This window comes from Neophocaena asiaeorientalis, unplaced genomic scaffold, assembly GCF_003031525.2.
Source record: "Neophocaena asiaeorientalis asiaeorientalis breed wild unplaced genomic scaffold, Neophocaena_asiaeorientalis_V1.1 scaffold521, whole genome shotgun sequence".
Classification (NCBI taxonomy): domain Eukaryota; kingdom Metazoa; phylum Chordata; class Mammalia; order Artiodactyla; family Phocoenidae; genus Neophocaena; species Neophocaena asiaeorientalis.
In genome coordinates, this window is record NW_020174712.1 from 2,802,477 (window position 1) to 2,813,106 (window position 10,630).

Consider the following 10,630-nt stretch of genomic DNA (forward strand, 5'->3'; position numbering starts at 1 on the left):
GGGGAGACGCTCGTGTCCCCTCTGCCCCCGTGCGGGGCGGGCTCCGGGCTCCGTGGGTTTGCCGAGATGCACGTTAGTAGGCGATGTAGTTGCTCGACACCATCCTCATTTCCAGCCTCGGTAGTTGAACAATCCTTCCAGACCTTCGCTGTGGCTCTGCAGCTAGCGAGTGGGAGTGAGGGGAGCGCGGCGGTCGCTGTACGCAGGCGCTGCGCCCTGGGCTGGTCATTACCTTGGGTTCCGATAACCGTTCCCTGTCGGGATGACTTTATGCCCTGTTACAGACGAGGAAGCTTGACGCAGAGGGGCTGACTTGGCTTAGGTCACCCACCCGGTACCTCATGCCCAAGCCTGGGTACACTTTTTACCACGCTGTCCTGTCTTCCACCATGTTAAGTATCGCAGTTTCAGTGATTAGGAAGGGGATGCCCGAAATCACTGTACTTTGCGTCAAAAGGAAGGCTATCATCAATGAGGTGTGGCGATATAGTAAAGAACGGTGGTTATATAGGGAATATAGGGAAGGACAGTATTTTAAATGAGCTCTAAGCTTCCTTAGTGCCAAACCACTGCTTCCCCTACCTCCCAGCATCCGTCTCACCGCCCTATAAAAGAAACTTGATTCTGTCGTAGCTTGACTCTTCCTGCTTGACTGAATGATACTGTCATTAAACTGAAATTGACCAAGAACTCGGGGGTAAGGGAAATAGCAGTGGCTCAACTTCCTAAGAATATTTGTTGGAAGTGTCATTACCCCCTGGGTTTTGTGTTTGCTTATGATATGACCTGCTTACTTTTTTGTGAAAATCATCACACTCTTAACCAAAAGTACCGTTTCCTCAGTGTGTCAGTTCCGAATGCAGAGCTGAGATAATGGCTGAAGGGTTGTGTAAGCTGAGTAGCAATTCAATATAGTAAGGAACAGGAACTTCTGTTTTCATAGTCTCAAATTCCGTAGTTGTGTTTATTTCTCTTAAAAACCTTCACTCAGCTGTCCATTTTTTCATATCTAATTCAGCAAGACTTGGTGAGTAGGTGTATTTTTCCTCTTGCTTTTTCTCTACAATGATAAAAAAAATAAAGATCCCAAGATTTTACTAGTTGGTTTATCGATCTGTGAATGACGTTAGAATTCTTTAGAGTATTGTAAGACGTTGTAATTCATTCAGGACGTATTTATTGAGTATTTTATGCCAGCCAGGTATTATTTTGGAAGCTGGGGTTGAATCAACAAGGCAACAGCCCTGCTTTCTGGAGACTGTATACTTATGGGGGAATCAGGCAATAAATAAATGGAGTTACTTTTGGGTAGTGGTAAATGCTTATGAAACCAAAAGTAACTAAGGGTCAAGTGATTAAGAGTGCCTGATATGCGAGGGCAGGAAGTTTAGATGGTGGGGTCAGGGTCAAAGCTGTAGGATTGCAGCTCACTCTGAGGGCTTGGAAGCCTCATGTTGTGGGTTACCTCCCCTTTTCCTGGAAAATACATCCCCTCAAACCTCCCAACTCACTTGTACCTCTGGTAAAACTTGGGTTATCATCCCGGAAGGTGCTTTAGTAGAGGAAGCAGAGAAAATACTACATTAAAGGTGACAGAAAATGAAGCAGCATATGTAATCTCTCACGTATACTACCCGAAGATTTCAGGCAGTAGAAGAGGTGAAGTATGATTTAAGGAAAGTAGATTATTGGTCATTTCTTTTTGAATTCAGATTCCTACAATGTTAAATAAGAAAATAAGTACACTAGGATGTTTACTTTCTAGGTTGTGTTACTGAGAATTGAAATGCATATTATTCACATAAAATTATATATATGTATTTACAGTACCAGTGCAGTTTACTCAAGCCTTTTGTTGTGCTGTATTTCCAATAATTTATGCTTAAGGTTTTAAAACAATGTTCTTTATGAATGGAAGCATAAGCATGTGGTGTAGTATAAACTGTCCTTTCTGTGGTGGTAGGAGCTGGACCACACTGGTCATCTAACATAGGTGGAGGGGAGGCTCTTTTGGAGTGAACCAAATGGTGCCTCTTACAATACAGTGACTACTTCACTACAGAAGTTTTGATTCAGCATTAAGAAAAGAATCCTCATTTGCTCTTACATATTTTGGGTTCTTCTAGTGTCAGCTAGACGTGTCAGACACGGGGATCTATCCTATCTGTCCATCTTTCCTTCCTTCTCTTTCCTTTTTTTTTTTTTTTCCTTCTTGGTTTCCTTCTATAGAGGAAAAAAAATGCGTACACTATTAAAAGCAGGCAACCAGAGAAGCCTAAACTAAAAGGGAAAAGGTGTTTTCATGTCTAGGAGTGTTCAAATGCTCCTGCATGCTTCACAAGGTAGTTATGGGCTGTCAACTCTATGCGGTTAGGACTCATGACTGACATCTTTTGTGAGTGTTTGCTGATGATAATGAAGAAAATTATGTCAGTGTGCGGTCACTAACTCTGTGCTTTCCCCCTTCAGTTAGTCTAATATTTACTGGGCGTCTCTTATGTGCAAGGATTTTGATTTTACTTGGTTGGGAATCACTATTGATTAAAGTGGTAAAACTAAATTTTCATCTCGGGTAGAAATAACATCCAGTGGTATATTCAGGTGGCAAAAACTTGTGTAAGGTCAGAAAGGTTGATGGTAAAGTCTTGACAGTTGCTACCTGGGCCCCACTTTAGAAACACTTGGGCATTTTGTAGGCCAGCCGACTGGAGCTGTGATGCCATGGGGCTGGCTTGCTCCTGGGCAGCAGCTGCTAGCCCGCCTTTGCTGAGTACGCTGCCAGAGTGTGGTGTTCCAAGTCCAAGGTCGTAGTTTGGTCTTGTGCCAGGCCAGTTAACTCATGCGGACCAAGAGCCTTAGATTCACTAGCCACAGTTACTTGACCCTAGCACATGATCTAACCAAGGCAGCAGCAAGAAGAATATGGGAATAGTGAATCAGTAGTTCAGAAAACTTATTTTCATTCCTGGACCAGCAGGATCTAAGTGCATCTTCATAGAGTGGAAAAAAGGGAAATAATTTCTTACATTTTGGCGATAGGGATAAGAGGGAATAACTTCTTTAAATGTCAATCATGGGCTTCCCTGGTGGCGCAGTGGTTAAGAATCCGCCTGCCAATTCAGGAGACACGGGTTCGAGCCCTGGTCTGGAAAGAGCCCACATGCCGCGGAGCAACTAAGCCCGTGCGCCACAACTACTGAACCTGCGCTCTGGAGCCCACGTGCCACAGCTACGGAAGCCCGCGTGCCTAGAGCCCGTGCTCCACAACAAGAGAAACTACCGCAATGAGAAGCCTGTGCATTGCAACAAAGAGTAACACCTGCTCACGGCAACTAGAGAAAGCCCGTGCGCAGCAGTGAAGACCCAACCCAGCCAAAAATAAATAAATAAGATAAATAAATTTTAAAAAGTCAATCATTCACATAATAATTATGGATTTTTCTCTTTTACATTGTATTTTATTAGATACTTCTTGATTTACATCCCATTAAGTTAAAAAATAAGCAGTTAACTAATGAGGATTGGAGGGCTGATGCAAGAAAGTCCACAAGTCAGGTGATTAGTAGCATATGGGAAACTGAGGTCCATTGCTATGTGAAGAAACATTAAAGACTTTTCCAAGTTTAGACAGATAGCAAAGTTCAAGAAGTTCATCAAATCTCTTACACATTTACTGAAGATCTGCTGCATATCTGCTTTTCTGATCTCGTGAGATCAGTTTTGGCCTAGTTAGTTGCTGAGTGTCAGTGCCAGGCACATAAGTAAGTTCTCTGTAGATGGATTTTTGTCCTGAATGAATGGATTATTGTTTGAGATGAGAACAGACTTGAGAATCCAACTGACATTTTTAGATTTGAAGTTTCAACCACAGTTCCCTAGAGAAGGGATCATAGTCTTGTAGTAGGTGTCACTAAGAGCTTCACTAATTGCTTTCTGTTAAGTGCATGGCAGTGTTTTTAGTGTTGGCGAGGAATCAAAGGTGAACAGACTCTCCCTGTTCCCGTCCTCTCGGGCTGAGTAGATTAGACTGATAGAGAAGACTGGAGGGGAGAGCAGATGTTTATAGAGACAGTAAAAACGTTCACACAGCAACCCATGGTGCCACTTGGCTTGGGTAGGACTTCTAGAATCCCTAAATGAGTTCTTTTACCAATACAAAAGTGCTTTTGAGTAAAACAAACTTGATTTAGTTACTCGAGGGAAAAAGGAAAAGAAACAAGACTTAGGGAGACTATACACAGCCTCTTTGTGACTTCCCTTTATTATGCTAATGTGATAAACTAATCCTCAATAATTTGATAGTGGATAGTGGTATAATACACTTACTGTCTTCAGAATATTTGATTGTATTTTGACTGGGGGATTTAAGTCATGGTAGCTACTGGGAAAAATGTTTTTGAGGAAGTTGGCTTTTGAGACCCCCTTAAATCTACCTAACTCTGTAGTGTAAGGTTTGTTTGCCTTAAATTCATTCTAATCATAATTTTTAAATTTAACTTTTTATGCAGGTTATACAATCACATGGCTTTAATAAAAACACATATAACAAGATATGCAGTGGAAAAAAAATCTCCCTTCCTAATAGGCAGCCATTATTAACAGTTGATTATTCTTGCAGATGTATATTATGTCTATACAAGCAAATACAAATATGTACTCAAAAATGGGCGCTTTTGATACCTATAATCTCTTGATATATAAACAGTGATTACACATAAAGGAAAATTATTTTCTGTATCTTTATTATGAAGGAACTATTTCTAAGGGTTAGTAAACATAAGAAGTTATATATGAATAGTGATAACTTCAAAGTAGGAAGCTACAATACACGATTAAACCTGCACATAAAAAAAATGCTCATCAAAACTAGCAAATGTATTCTAAGAAATGATGTGTGTGTTTTTGAATTTAGCAAAACTGTCTGAAGGCGGCAATATATATTTTCACAATTTGTACAAAACCAAAACGAACCCAGCAAATCGTTTTAGAGACGGAGTACATGTACTTTTTGGGTTTTGAGTTGCCGGCGAGTGTATGAGATGAATCCTCGGAGGTAGGATTGCAGAGGTAGTTTGGGCCAGGTTGTGGAAGTCCTCAGCTTGGAGAGTAGGGTTGGATTATAGTCTGTAGTTGGGGCAGCTACTCACACTTTCTGAGCTCTGGAGTGTAGCATCAGAGCTGGGCTTTAGAAATGTTAAATGGAAATGTGATTGGGAGGGACTCAGGAGAAACACTGATCAGTTGCAGCGAGTTAATGAAGCTGTGTGAATGGAGTCTGGAGGTGAAAAGTCAAGATTGAGTGAGACGGTTCTTTCATGTTAATTATCAGTAGTTATTACAGATTGGTTCAAGAATCTTTTCTAGAGTATCTTAACATTCCCTCTAAATAATAAATTCAAGCCCCAAACCAAAGGGTCCTACTGTTTATTCACAAATGTGAAGACCAAAGTCTCCAAGCTTGAGTGGTCTGCTTGGAACCTAAATTCTGGTCATTCCCAGGAAGCTTATTTCTAACTCCCTTGAATCTTAAGCTGCTTTTGCTTTGGGAACATGCTACGATGTCACCTTAGTAATTGAATGTTGCCTTCTTAAAAATATCTTAGGTTTCATTTCCTAACCTTATCATTTTGGGGGTAGGAAGTGCCCTAGATTCCTTAGAATGTGTGAACCCTGTGCAGTCAGAATAGTGCACACAATTGTACTTAAAAAAAGGTGACTCAGCAAGTTTGGTGCTGAGGGCTTAGACTTTAGGAAAGGAAGTGTCTGTAGAAGGCTGTTAGTATTAAAATGATGGCATACAAACTTGCCTTTTTTTTTTTGCAGCTTTGCTTTTGAAAGACTTGCAAACTTGGAACTTGTATTTTTACCAACTTCACTGTTAGGTCACTTTCTAAATGAGGGTTGGTTGTTTGGGTGGAGATGACATGACAGGGGTAGATAGGCAGCCCTTCTGAGGGACTCTGCTGGGTACCCTGGGGGGCCAGGGCTTGGGTTCAGTTACTCACTCCTACACCCTCCTTTAGTCCTGGGGTGTGTTATTTAGTTTCTCTAAGCACAGTGGAGCTTTCCAGAAAGCCCAGTGGGGTTTGGTTGCATTTTGGTGGGCTTTTCAGCTCAGGTGCTGCTTTGGGAGAATGCAGTTAGGAGAGTGAGCTGTGCCAGTCTGTCCCCAGGGCTGGCCCGTGCTTATCAGTGACTCTAGGTACTGGCCAGTCCTGGTACATTTGTCAGTCAGCCTGGGGTTTCCATGTATGAACGCCATGAGCTGGATGTAGAGGAAAATGAATATGGTAACTCCAAGTAAAATGCCTCCGAGGCCAAAGGGGAAACCGGGATGAATAGTGCATTTTTAGAATAAGACACTGGAACTTGTTTAGGTCACTAAGATCTGTTTAGTAAGCTTTCATTTTAGTGTAGAATACACTTCTTGGAAAGTTGGATGCATTTTTAACAAATACTCATTTCTAAAGTTACCTGAATTTCTGTAGTTCTCACCCACCTTGTATGTGTGAGTGAGTTTACATTAATAGCAGTAACTCAAATTGTCTAGGGTTTGCTCCTGTCTGCTCATGCAGGACCGCATCCCGCAGCTCTCCCCTCATTTCTGCCAGCCCACAGGCAGTATTTATGTGTTTATGAATATGTTCACTTATGTTCTTCCGTTCCTGGTGCCTGCAGAACATTTGAGAGAGCCTTCTTTCTGTCACCCGTGCCAGTCTGTGAAAAAGCACATTTCTTCTTGGGCTACTGCTGTCTCAGTCCCCTAAAACTGGATATCCAGGCATGCTTGGTCCTTCTGTTTTGTTTTTGTTTTTCTCCTGAGCCAAAGCCACTTTATGTGCTTTTTGGAAGTTGAGAATGTAGCCTTGTTTCTTTCACTCGGGTATACTTAAAATTTTTTCTTTTTTACTGTGTAATAGAAGCTGAGGAGCTTACGTCTCTGTTTGCATCTCCTGTGAAGACAGCCCCATCCCTTTTGTCTGGCTCCTTTCTGTACCTGGCTCAGAGCAGCCCCTGGGGTCAAGCTCGGGCTTTCTCTCCTAGCTCCAGAGCTTTCTGTCTCCAACCTTGAGCGGCTACACACAAGGCCTCCCAAAGGCCTCTTCCTCGTATGCAAATATATTCCAACAAATATACACCTGAGGGCCATGTGCAAACCCTGCCAACTTGTTAGGTGTGGAATTAACACCTTAAACATCCCAGAAATTGTGTTTTTCCTGAGTCACAGTTGTTAATCTCATATTCCTTCTGATTTTTTTTCCCATTTCACTAAACGTTTCTGAGATTGCAACCCCTAGATTAGCTCAGGAGGTTGCTTTGTTTTCTAGATTTGAATTTTGATCATCCTTGAGGTCCCATTTTTGGAAGTATCTCACTTTTAGGCGGGCTTTCCCGGGGACCCCTGCAATAACCATCTCTACACGGAGTCGAGATTTACTCCTCAGGCTTAGACTCACTTATTCAACTGCTTAACTTGACCTTTCCACGTGGTACCCTCAGAGGTGCCTGAAAGTCAACAGGTCCAAGGCCCCATCTGTCTTGTGATCAGTGTCTCCGTCCCTCTCCCATTGCTCCTTGCGTCAGTGACTAAGCACCTCCGAAAGTCCTGCAGCCAGAAGCCCGAGTCCTTCCTGACCTCTCCTTCTCCTTCCTCCCCACGTGCACCCCATCCTCCAGACCTGTCTCCTTACCTCTTGAGTATCTTACGTCCATCCGCTTGTTTCCATCTCTCCTGCTTGGTCCCAGCTGCCATCATGTGCCTCCTAGGTGACTGCAGTAGCCCCTCAGTTCATCTCTCTGCCTTCCTGTCGGCTCCTCCAATTCCTTCTCTTAAAAATGCACACCCAGTCCAATCCCTCTTCTGCAGCATGTTTAATGAAGAGCCGTCAGCTTCCTGTTCTTGCCAGCTCTCCAGCCTGGTCTCCTGTCATAATTACCTTCACTTCTCATGCTCTATCCTCAGCCCTCAAAGTGCCAACCTTGCTCTTTGGATGGCAACTTTGAACATCGCTTGCTCTGCCTGGAGCCCCGCTGCGCCCTTACCTGGCTAACTTCTCCTCAGTGCTCAGCCATCACTTTTGCAGAGAGGCTCATATATTCTTGTGGCACCGTAGACCTTTTCTTCATTGTACTTAGCACAGTTGTGATTTTATACTTGGACGTTTCCTTGTCCATCTTTCTCATTAACCCTTGAACTCCATGAAGGCAGAAACTCCCCGCTGTGTCTTTAACATCTAGCATGATTAAGTAGGTAAGCAATAAATATGTCTTGAGTGACTGATCCCTGGGGATCAGTAGAGCATAGGCATTAAGAGAATGGTTCTGGAGTCAGCCAGTTATTTGAATTTGAATCTGGCTCTGCTTTAATAACCCTGTGACAGTGGGTGATTTACTTAAGATTCCTAAGCCCCAGTCTCCTTATCTGAAAAGTGGAGATAGTAAATACCTTAAGAGGTTGTTTGGAACAATGTGATAGTATTTGAAAATATAAATATAGTATTTGTAAAAGTGCTTTGAATTAGAAGGTGTTAAATGGTAGATGTTACACTCTCACCTTTTTAAAAAAAACTTTTTTATAAGAATAAAGATGCAGCTTCAGAAAAATTACACAAAATAAACATATAGTTGGATGAGTGATTATAAAGACAATACCCTTGTAACTTCCAGAAGCCCCAGAAGCCCCCCTGTATCTCCACCCCAATGACATTCCCTTCCCTTCCACCTAAGTAACGCCATCTTGACTCTATAATAATCACGTCCTTGCGTGTTGTTACAGTTTTATCAGTCAACCATGCATCCGTGGACATTATGGTTTAGTCTTGCCCATTTGAAAAAATTAAGTCTTCCCAGTATCCTTTTCTTTTCCCTATGGGTTATCTATTGAAGAACCTGGAGCAGTTGTCCTGTAGTGTCCTATAGTCTGGATTTTGCTGGCTGCATATGAATGATACAGCTCAGCTTGTTCCTTCCTCCTTTGTATGTCCTGCAAATTGACACTGGACCCAGAGACCTGATCAGACTTGTGTTTGACTCCTTTGGCAGGACTGTAGGTGGTGGTGTGACCTTTCATCGGGAGGCACATAATATCTGGTTGTCTTTCTTTTTGTGATGTTAGTAGCTGTTGATCCTCAATACCTGGATCTATTAACTTTTGGGGGGTGACAAATTGGGATGTTTTAATTCTGTCATTTGTCTTATTTATTGGTTTGAATATTTTTTTAAAAGACATTTTTCCATCATCTACTATTTGGTTGCACAGTGGTATAGTTCTATAGAAAAGCAGGATAAATGCTAGATTCTTTCCCATTATCAGTTTTCCAAGATAATGAGTTGGTTCCCCATCATCCTCTGAAGGTGACCAATTAGTTACGTGTTTAAAAAAATATTGTGAGCTCATGGATTTGAATGTATTTGATGGGTTTCAATTAATTGTAATTATTATCTTTTTTGAAGCTTAGGCAGTCCCATCTCTGCCCAGTGGGAACCTTTTCAAGTTGGCTCCTGAGTCCTTTTGATATGGCCCTACTAAGTCTGAGAGTTTTCTTGCTATCTGGTATAATAAGATATTTCAGGTTCATTTGGAGCATTTTCTGCTCACACCTGGAATTAGCCATTTCTCCACAAAGAGCCCTGATTTCTTTTAAGGGAAAATAGTATTTCATGAACTCATTCTGTTTCAGTTCTGAGCAGCACAGCCAGACTCAGAGCCAACTGTTGGGACTTCACCTGCTCATTTGTTTGTAGGGTGACCAGTTGTCCTGGTTTGCTCAGAACTGTCTTGGTTCTAGCACTGAAAGCCCCGTGCCCCTGAGAGTGTGGGGGACTCATTCTAGGTGTTAGGGAGGCTCATAGCTGTTGGTTTGGTCATTGTGTCTTGGCCTTCTCTGTGGAGAGATTGGAAGAAATATGTATGAGATCTGTCTTTTGCAGAGAATAATCACTCAGTAGTTAGATTTATATACTCTGTCTTCTTCAAGACAGGTAACACTTAGTTTGAACAGTGCTTTGCAATCGTCTTTGCCATTTGCTTATGATAGCCTATAAATTGACATTGTTTATGGGTTCAGGAAAATGGTTTCTATGGCCTCCGTTTGATTCATTTTACTCTAACCCATGGCTGTGAATACAGTGGACCAATAAATGCACTACAAGAGTCATAATGTGAATGTCATAAAGTGAATGCCTTAGTAATTGCTATAGCTAAACTTAATATTTATTGCATTCACTGTATGCAGGTGCATGTATGCATTACCCAGTTAAATTTTTATATCTTCCACGTGAGGTAGGGATTTGTTAATCTCATTTTACAGATGGGAAAACTGAGGTTTAGAGAGGCTAAATCATGTGCCTGGAGCAAGTGGAAGAACTAAAATAAACCCAGGTCTTTCTTATTTTGGAGCCTCTGTAGTTAACCATTTTATTACCATTTTAATTATTAAACATTAGTTTGGTCTAATTTAAAACCTGATTCACGTTTTAAAAAACTTGAGAATCTTTGGGCTGGTTCTAGGATCTGTTTAGGAGTTAGTGTCACATTAGCGGTCTCAGAATGATGTCACAGCTGCCCTTTCTGTGCTCATGGCAGTCGTTGCTAATCAAGTAAGGCAGCTTTTTTTTTTTTTTTTTTTCC